The sequence below is a fragment of the Cannabis sativa genome, chromosome 8 (assembly GCF_029168945.1).
Source record: "Cannabis sativa cultivar Pink pepper isolate KNU-18-1 chromosome 8, ASM2916894v1, whole genome shotgun sequence".
Lineage (NCBI taxonomy): Eukaryota > Viridiplantae > Streptophyta > Magnoliopsida > Rosales > Cannabaceae > Cannabis > Cannabis sativa.
Window position 1 is genome coordinate 28,427,565 of NC_083608.1, and position 10,533 is coordinate 28,438,097.

Below are 10,533 nucleotides of genomic sequence, written 5' to 3' on the forward strand. Positions count from 1 at the left end.
AGAAAAAAAAGAGAAAAAATTTCAGTGATGTTGGAAAAAAATAATAGAGATGTCTTCTATCAATCTTGGTAAATTCAGGAATATTATGGGATCTTAGAAAAAGGAAAGTAAGAAGCTTATGGGTTCTGTTTGTGTGCTTATGATATCTTGAGCCAAAATTGACTTTTGCCTATCCCTGAATATCTGAGCCATATTACCTAAAGCCTTGAAAAGACCTAATGATTCCAAAGAATACTGTCAACATTAGTGGAGAAAGGTAAGCATGCAAGCTTATGAGTTATCGGGCTGTGGAACTGTTGGAAAGAGTAAAACTTTTATAACAATGTTTCACATTTGAATAAATTTTTGCAGTTGTACATAGTGCTATGAATTGAGCATCTGAGTGAATTGTTAGAGTTAGTAGGATCGAAATTCTAGTTTATGCAAGGAAGAAAACAGAGCATGAGTCAGCAGCGTAGTGATTATCTGACAGCGTAGTTAGTTTTTTTTTCTTACTCGGGGGCGAGTAAGAAGCTAGTTTGGGGGAATTTGTTAGGCTAAAATTAGTCTAAGTTTGGGGTCATATTTTCGGTTAGTTTTCACTCTTTGTTTCTAGTTTTAGGGCTATATTACGCTTGATTCTTTTGTTTCAGGTCCTCGGGCATTTAAAGAAAGTATGTACAAGAATTGAGGAAAAATGGTGAAAGAATCGAGAAGAAAAACCAAGAATGGTGTCGCTGCCTGTTCCAGTCGCGACAGGGAATTCGCCGCCGCGACGGAATCGGCGAAAGTTTTCAAGAAGTTGAAGTTGAACTCCCATCGCGATGGGGGCTTTGCCAGTCGCGACGGGGAACCCAGTGACGCGATTTTTGGGCAGTTTCGTAATTTTGCGAATTTTAAGGATGAGACTTGGTTTAAATAGATAGAGTGCGTGAAAATTAGGGTTCATTCAGAATTAGAACCCTAGAAACAAAGAAGGAGGCTAGAAGAGCGGCTTGTGGCGACCCAGATCAATTGCTTCAACTAGTTCTTTCTCTTTTCTTTAATTCTTCTATGCTATTTTCTGTTTCAATGTTAATTATGGATTTGATTATGGATGTTTTGAACTAAACTCCTATTTAGGGAGAATGATGAATGTTGTTTAAGCTTTTCCTAGTTAATGAATAATTGCCATTCCTCCATCTTGATTGTGAACACTATTCATATTTGTGTTTAATTTCCATGTGCAAGATTGATCACCTTTTACATGTTTTATGATCTCAATTCGAAATCTGAAAAGTGAGAATTGAGAATGCTAAAATTGGATAGTCTAGGTTTTGATGTGAAACGAAAGTATTTACATAGCCTTTGTGACATTTAGATTATTGCTTAATGCTGATTTCATGTTAGTTTAATTAAGAGATTAATTAGAGAGCATGAGATTTAGAACCTAGAAGATCTGAAAAGAGCTAGGTTAATTTATAATCTGTCATTCACTTCAAGAGAAGGATAGCAATTAGACATTAACATTGGTAACTTAACAACAGGATTCGTCTCCATATTCTCTCATCTTGATTAATATTCACTTGTTTATTTAAGTTTCTTGAATTTCTTTCTTCCTTTTTCAATCATAAATACTTTTGATTTGCCAAATAGAATTATAAGTATAGTTTAGTAGTAATTAATCCAATTCCCTGTGGTTCGACCTCACTTGCGTGAGTATACTACTTGATTGCGTGCACTTGCGCAGTAATTAATAATTTTGGCAATAAGTTTTTGGCGCCGTTGCCGGGGAATTGTATAAAGATTAATATTACATAAAATTATACTAACTTCTACTTTGGTTAATTCTTTTTGCTTATTCCTAATCTGTTTCTTTTAGATTAAATTTTGTAATATTATTAAAAATTAAATTTTGTTCTAATTTGGTTTTTCTTTTTAGTTTTAGTATTAATTTTGTTGTTTCAAATTTTTATCTTTTAATTACTAATTTAGTTTTATTTTTTTTTTTAATTTTACTAATGTTGTACTTATGAGTTTGACATGCAAGATAAATCCAGATGCTATATCTTGAGGATTTTGTCCAACAACACAATGAACCATTCTATTATGCTTGGAGGAGATTTAAAGAGCTTGGAGAGAGATGTTATCCCACTTTCTCAAGTGGATGTTTTACATGGCTCTTTTATAATGGACTTAACGATGAAACAAGAAGCTGGGTTGATTATGGAGCAGAGGCAACTGGAGCGCCTCTATTAATGAGAGGCTATGACGTAATAGATCTATTGAATAATATGGCGATTTTGATTACGACTGGCATTGGGATCCATCACTTCAGGGTTGGAGTCACCAATACCCACCTTATTGCCCAAATTCATCTCAACAAACTAAAAAAGAGGAGAAACTACTATCACTTCTACAATCACTTCCCGAAGAGATTAATCGCTTAACTGACATGGTGAGATCCTTATGTGATAATTCAATGACTCATGATTCAGAATGTAATAACTCCAATGATGAAAGTTATGAGAGTTGTTGGTACAATGAAGAAGGGTCATTATTTGAATACAAGGAAGATAATGAGCCTACAATTAAAGATCAAGTTCCTTGTGAAGAGGAAACCATTGAATATGAAATCACAAGTGAGGGTATGGATAGCCCAGTGGAGAGTGAGCAACAAGAAGAAGAGTTGTTAGATGAAAGTGTAGAAACTGACATTGGAGGATGAAGAAGAACATAGCATCATTGATTCGACTTCATCAATGATATTGACTGATAAACCACCAATGAATCCATATATTTCATCTATATCATATTATATCCTCTACGAGCTACGAAAGGCTTCTCCCCAAGCACATCATCCAAAGTCCTATGTTGTTGGTGCTGATTTTAGTTCAAACTCATCACTTGCCAAGCTTGAAGGCAAGTACAACAACAATTTTCAAGTTTTCTTGCATGACGCTTATTACGGGCGTCAACCGCTTGTTGATGTGGCGTTTAGGTAAGTCCTTCTCACCTTGAGTATAATAGCACATTGGGGACAATGTCATATTTAGTTTGGGGGGAGAGACTTAAAATTTTTAAATTCTGCACTTTAATTTCTGCTTTAGTTTTTTTTTTTTTATTTTAGTTAAGGAATGGCAATAAGCTTGACGATAGTTGTATACTGCTGTTTAGTGTGATGTGATCTGAAATTGTAAAATAATTGTGTGCTTGATTCTGTTAACTCTTTGGGTTAGTTTGGATGCTTAGGAACCTGTGTTTATCTGCAAATACTCAATCTATGAAAATTGTTATAATTGTTTCACGATGGTTTGTGGTAAGATTGACAGGATAGCTTAGAACTTGCATGTTTATTCTTTTGAGACGAAATCCTTGGTAGTGTTCAATTGGAATATGACTTAGGCATTTGTTGGATAGATTGAGCCTTTCAAGCCTACCGTAATAAGGTGTATCCCTAGTTAACCTTTTGAGCCTAAACCTGTTATGTTTTTCACCCATCGATTCGAAAAATTGCAACCACACTATTAATTTTTCTTCACCATGTTATCCATGATATCATAAGCTACATAATTAGTTTGGGGGAGGAGAAACATTTAGTGTGAGGAAATAGTGAGAGGGAGAAAAACTTGTAAGATTGAGAAGAAAAAATTGTGTAATTCAATGTCACTGAAAGAAAAATGAAATATGATGAAAGAGAAACACAATAAAAAGTAAAAATATGTGTGAAGAAAAAAAAGAGAAAAAATTTCAGTGATGTTGGAAAAAAATAATAGAGATGTCTTCTATCAATCTTGGTAAATTCAGGAATATTATGGGATCTTAGAAAAAGGAAAGTAAGAAGCTTATGGGTTCTGTTTGTGTGCTTATGATATCTTGAGCCAAAATTGACTTTTGCCTATCCCTGAATATCTGAGCCATATTACCTAAAGCCTTGAAAAGACCTAATGATTCCAAAGAATACTGTCAACATTAGTGGAGAAAGGTAAGCATGCAAGCTTATGAGTTATCGGGCTGTGGAACTGTTGGAAAGAGTAAAACTTTTATAACAATGTTTCACATTTGAATAAATTTTTGCAGTTGTACATAGTGCTATGAATTGAGCATCTGAGTGAATTGTTAGAGTTAGTAGGATCGAAATTCTAGTTTATGCAAGGAAGAAAACAGAGCATGAGTCAGCAGCGTAGTGATTATCTGACAGCGTAGTTAGTTTTTTTTTCTTACTCGGGGGCGAGTAAGAAGCTAGTTTGGGGGAATTTGTTAGGCTAAAATTAGTCTAAGTTTGGGGTCATATTTTCGGTTAGTTTTCACTCTTTGTTTCTAGTTTTAGGGCTATATTACGCTTGATTCTTTTGTTTCAGGTCCTCGGGCATTTAAAGAAAGTATGTACAAGAATTGAGGAAAAATGGTGAAAGAATCGAGAAGAAAAACCAAGAATGGTGTCGCTGCCTGTTCCAGTCGCGACGGGGAATTCGCCAGTCGCGACGGGAACTGGCAGAAAGTTTTCAAGAAGTTGAAGTTGAACTCCCATCGCGATGGGGGCTTTGCCAGTCGCGACGGGGAACCCAGTGACGCGATTTTTGGGCAGTTTCGTAATTTTGCGAATTTTAAGGATGAGACTTGGTTTAAATAGATAGAGTGCGTGAAAATTAGGGTTCATTCAGAATTAGAACCCTAGAAACAAAGAAGGAGGCTAGAAGAGCGGCTTGTGGCGACCCAGATCAATTGCTTCAACTAGTTCTTTCTCTTTTCTTTAATTCTTCTATGCTATTTTCTGTTTCAATGTTAATTATGGATTTGATTATGGATGTTTTGAACTAAACTCCTATTTAGGGAGAATGATGAATGCTGTTTAAGCTTTTCCTAGTTAATGAATAATTGCCATTCCTCCATCTTGATTGTGAACACTATTCATATTTGTGTTTAATTTCCATGTGCAAGATTGATCACCTTTTACATGTTTTATGATCTCAATTCGAAATCTGAAAAGTGAGAATTGAGAATGCTAAAATTGGATAGTCTAGGTTTTGATGTGAAACGAAAGTATTTACATAGCCTTTGTGACATTTAGATTATTGCTTAATGCTGATTTCATGTTAGTTTAATTAAGAGATTAATTAGAGAGCATGAGATTTAGAACCTAGAAGATCTGAAAAGAGCTAGGTTAATTTATAATCTGTCATTCACTTCAAGAGAAGGATAGCAATTAGACATTAACATTGGTAACTTAACAACAGGATTCGTCTCCATATTCTCTCATCTTGATTAATATTCACTTGTTTATTTAAGTTTCTTGAATTTCTTTCTTCCTTTTTCAATCATAAATACTTTTGATTTGCCAAATAGAATTATAAGTATAGTTTAGTAGTAATTAATCCAATTCCCTGTGGTTCGACCTCACTTGCGTGAGTATACTACTTGATTGCGTGCACTTGCGCAGTAATTAATAATTTTGGCAATAAGTTTTTGGCGCCGTTGCCGGGGAATTGTATAAAGATTAATATTACATAAAATTATACTAACTTCTACTTTGGTTAATTCTTTTTGCTTATTCCTAATCTGTTTCTTTTAGATTAAATTTTGTAATATTATTAAAAATTAAATTTTGTTCTAATTTGGTTTTTCTTTTTAGTTTTAGTATTAATTTTGTTGTTTCAAATTTTTATCTTTTAATTACTAATTTAGTTTTATTTTTTTTTTTAATTTTACTAATGTTGTACTTATGAGTTTGACATGCAAGATAAATCCAGATGCTATATCTTGAGGATTTTGTCCAACAACACAATGAACCATTCTATTATGCTTGGAGGAGATTTAAAGAGCTTGGAGAGAGATGTTATCCCACTTTCTCAAGTGGATGTTTTACATGGCTCTTTTATAATGGACTTAACGATGAAACAAGAAGCTGGGTTGATTATGGAGCAGAGGCAACTGGAGCGCCTCTATTAATGAGAGGCTATGACGTAATAGATCTATTGAATAATATGGCAGATTTTGATTACGACTGGCATTGGGATCCATCACTTCAGGGTTGGAGTCACCAATACCCACCTTATTGCCCAAATTCATCTCAACAAACTAAAAAAGAGGAGAAACTACTATCACTTCTACAATCACTTCCCGAAGAGATTAATCGCTTAACTGACATGGTGAGATCCTTATGTGATAATTCAATGACTCATGATTCAGAATGTAATAACTCCAATGATGAAAGTTATGAGAGTTGTTGGTACAATGAAGAAGGGTCATTATTTGAATACAAGGAAGATAATGAGCCTACAATTAAAGATCAAGTTCCTTGTGAAGAGGAAACCATTGAATATGAAATCACAAGTGAGGGTATGGATAGCCCAGTGGAGAGTGAGCAACAAGAAGAAGAGTTGTTAGATGAAAGTGTAGAAACTGTGACATTGGAGGATGAAGAAGAACATAGCATCATTGATTCGACTTCATCAATGATATTGACTGATAAACCACCAATGAATCCATATATTTCATCTATATCATATTATATCCTCTACGAGCTACGAAAGGCTTCTCCCCAAGCACATCATCCAAAGTCCTATGTTGTTGGTGCTGATTTTAGTTCAAACTCATCACTTGCCAAGCTTGAAGGCAAGTACAACAACAATTTTCAAGTTTTCTTGCATGACGCTTATTACGGGCGTCAACCGCTTGTTGATGTGGCGTTTAGGTAAGTCCTTCTCACCTTGAGTATAATAGCACATTGGGGACAATGTCATATTTAGTTTGGGGGGAGAGACTTAAAATTTTTAAATTCTGCACTTTAATTTCTGCTTTAGTTTTTTTTTTTTTTATTTTAGTTAAGGAATGGCAATAAGCTTGACGATAGTTGTATACTGCTGTTTAGTGTGATGTGATCTGAAATTGTAAAATAATTGTGTGCTTGATTCTGTTAACTCTTTGGGTTAGTTTGGATGCTTAGGAACCTGTGTTTATCTGCAAATACTCAATCTGTGAAAATTGTTATAATTGTTTCACGATGGTTTGTGGTAAGATTGACAGGATAGCTTAGAACTTGCATGTTTATTCTTTTGAGACGAAATCCTTGGTAGTGTTCAATTGGAATATGACTTAGGCATTTGTTGGATAGATTGAGCCTTTCAAGCCTACCGTAATAAGGTGTATCCCTAGTTAACCTTTTGAGCCTAAACCTGTTATGTTTTTCACCCATCGATTCGAAAAATTGCAACCACACTATTAATTTTTCTTCACCATGTTATCCATGATATCATAAGCTACATAATTAGTTTGGGGGAGGAGAAACATTTAGTGTGAGGAAATAGTGAGAGGGAGAAAAACTTGTAAGATTGAGAAGAAAAAATTGTGTAATTCAATGTCACTGAAAGAAAAATGAAATATGATGAAAGAGAAACACAATAAAAAGTAAAAATATGTGTGAAGAAAAAAAAGAGAAAAAATTTCAGTGATGTTGGAAAAAAATAATAGAGATGTCTTCTATCAATCTTGGTAAATTCAGGAATATTATGGGATCTTAGAAAAAGGAAAGTAAGAAGCTTATGGGTTCTGTTTGTGTGCTTATGATATCTTGAGCCAAAATTGACTTTTGCCTATCCCTGAATATCTGAGCCATATTACCTAAAGCCTTGAAAAGACCTAATGATTCCAAAGAATACTGTCAACATTAGTGGAGAAAGGTAAGCATGCAAGCTTATGAGTTATCGGGCTGTGGAACTGTTGGAAAGAGTAAAACTTTTATAACAATGTTTCACATTTGAATAAATTTTTGCAGTTGTACATAGTGCTATGAATTGAGCATCTGAGTGAATTGTTAGAGTTAGTAGGATCGAAATTCTAGTTTATGCAAGGAAGAAAACAGAGCATGAGTCAGCAGCGTAGTGATTATCTGACAGCGTAGTTAGTTTTTTTTTCTTACTCGGGGGCGAGTAAGAAGCTAGTTTGGGGGAATTTGTTAGGCTAAAATTAGTCTAAGTTTGGGGTCATATTTTCGGTTAGTTTTCACTCTTTGTTTCTAGTTTTAGGGCTATATTACGCTTGATTCTTTTGTTTCAGGTCCTCGGGCATTTAAAGAAAGTATGTACAAGAATTGAGGAAAAATGGTGAAAGAATCGAGAAGAAAAACCAAGAATGGTGTCGCTGCCTGTTCCAGTCGCGACGGGGAATTCGCCAGTCGCGACGGGAACTGGCAGAAAGTTTTCAAGAAGTTGAAGTTGAACTCCCATCGCGATGGGGGCTTTGCCAGTCGCGACGGGGAACCCAGTGACGCGATTTTTGGGCAGTTTCGTAATTTTGCGAATTTTAAGGATGAGACTTGGTTTAAATAGATAGAGTGCGTGAAAATTAGGGTTCATTCAGAATTAGAACCCTAGAAACAAAGAAGGAGGCTAGAAGAGCGGCTTGTGGCGACCCAGATCAATTGCTTCAACTAGTTCTTTCTCTTTTCTTTAATTCTTCTATGCTATTTTCTGTTTCAATGTTAATTATGGATTTGATTATGGATGTTTTGAACTAAACTCCTATTTAGGGAGAATGATGAATGTTGTTTAAGCTTTTCCTAGTTAATGAATAATTGCCATTCCTCCATCTTGATTGTGAACACTATTCATATTTCTGTTTAATTTCCATGTGCAAGATTGATCACCTTTTACATGTTTTATGATCTCAATTCGAAATCTGAAAAGTGAGAATTGAGAATGCTAAAATTGGATAGTCTAGGTTTTGATGTGAAACGAAAGTATTTACATAGCCTTTGTGACATTTAGATTATTGCTTAATGCTGATTTCATGTTAGTTTAGTTAAGAGATTAATTAGAGAGCATGAGATTTAGAACCTAGAAGATCTGAAAAGAGCTAGGTTAATTTATAATCTGTCATTCACTTCAAGAGAAGGATAGCAATTAGACATTAATATTGGTAACTTAACAATAGGATTCGTCTCCCTATTCTCTCATCTTGATTAATATTCACTTGTTTATTTAAGTTTCTTGAATTTCTTTCTTCCTTTTTTAATCATAAATACTTTTGATTTGCCAAATAGAATTATAAGTATAGTTTAGTAGTAATTAATCCAATTCCCTGTGGTTCAACCTCACTTGCGTGAGTATACTACTTGATTGCATGCACTTGCGTAGTAATTAATAATTTTCGCAACAATCTGATACCTACTCATTACTCCCACTCAACAGCAGGTGTCTGGTCTAAGGCATACAAAAGCATATCTAAGACCTCTCACTGTTGATTTAAGAAATTCTTTCATGGCTTTATCTTTTCTGGAATAGTTGAACTTTTTCTTAGATAAATAAAATCTATGTTTAAGAAGTTGTGAAGCTTCTATAGATTGCCATTAGAAAGAAAATGCTTCAGCATCTCACTAAAGTAAGTTGCTTGCATTAAACCATAGTTCTATTGGCTTTCTTCTTAGTTTCTTATCTTGACAATCCATTACTTGTTTAAACTCACAATGGATTTTAATCACTAGTGTCTCCCAAGTCATAAGAAGGTGAGTTCCTAGAAACTCTCCCACTACGACAAGGTACCGTGAATTATGTCGAAGAAAACTAAATGGTATTGATCTCTTCAGTTGTGACAAGACAACAGAGGCAGTGGGATCATCATATGTTATATAAGATGATAGAACACTTTTGGAATCAATAAAAATATCTCCTTTATTTGCTACTTGTTTTCAGACTTAGTCATTATCTTAGAAAAGTAGTATTTGTTTGAACAAACACTTTCTTATCTATTGACAATGGGATGGTCCACCCCTAATCACTTAGAACAGCTAACAAACCATGGTTAACAGTTCTAGCTTTTCTTTGATTAGGTCATCCATGAATCTAGTAATGATTTACATTAAGTACCCAACCATTACATCATTCTGAAATTGTATTACCATAGAAGGATCTAGGCAACGATTAGTAACTAATCATCAATATGCAAATCGAAATTTCTGGGGAGGTAAGTTTGGATATAATTCAAAAATCAATTTAATGATATTTGAACTGCATATCTACTAACTATTTCTCCACCCCTATCAGTTCGCAAGATCTTTAACCACTTACCTTAATGGTTTTAACCATTGGTAGAAATTAATGAAATTTTTAAACATTTCAAATTTCTTGCTAAAAGGTATAATCTAGAGTTATCGTTTTAAGAATACAACGAAAAACTCATATCCACCCCTGAATGTACATCCATCTGCAAATGAGATGAACTACTTTCAGTGGATATAGGCATATTAACTCTTTGCAGAGATTGATCTTGTCAAATCCACTATGAACAAGATACAAATGCCATAGATTAAAAAAAATGTGGTAGTGTCTTTTGATGACTTACGTTTATAAAAGAATTCTTAGAATAGTGCAAGTGGATCTTGGTCACAGAATACCTAACTCATATTCCATATAGTTTGAATCCATTAATCAAAGATGGATATTAAACACTTGAGAAAGTGTAATTGTATTGTATCTGGAATTAGAAATATAAGAAAATTTCTATTTGGAATCTAAAATTAAAGTCAAAGACTTAAAATTTATACCAAATATAATGAGTAATTCTATCTTGGACCACCAA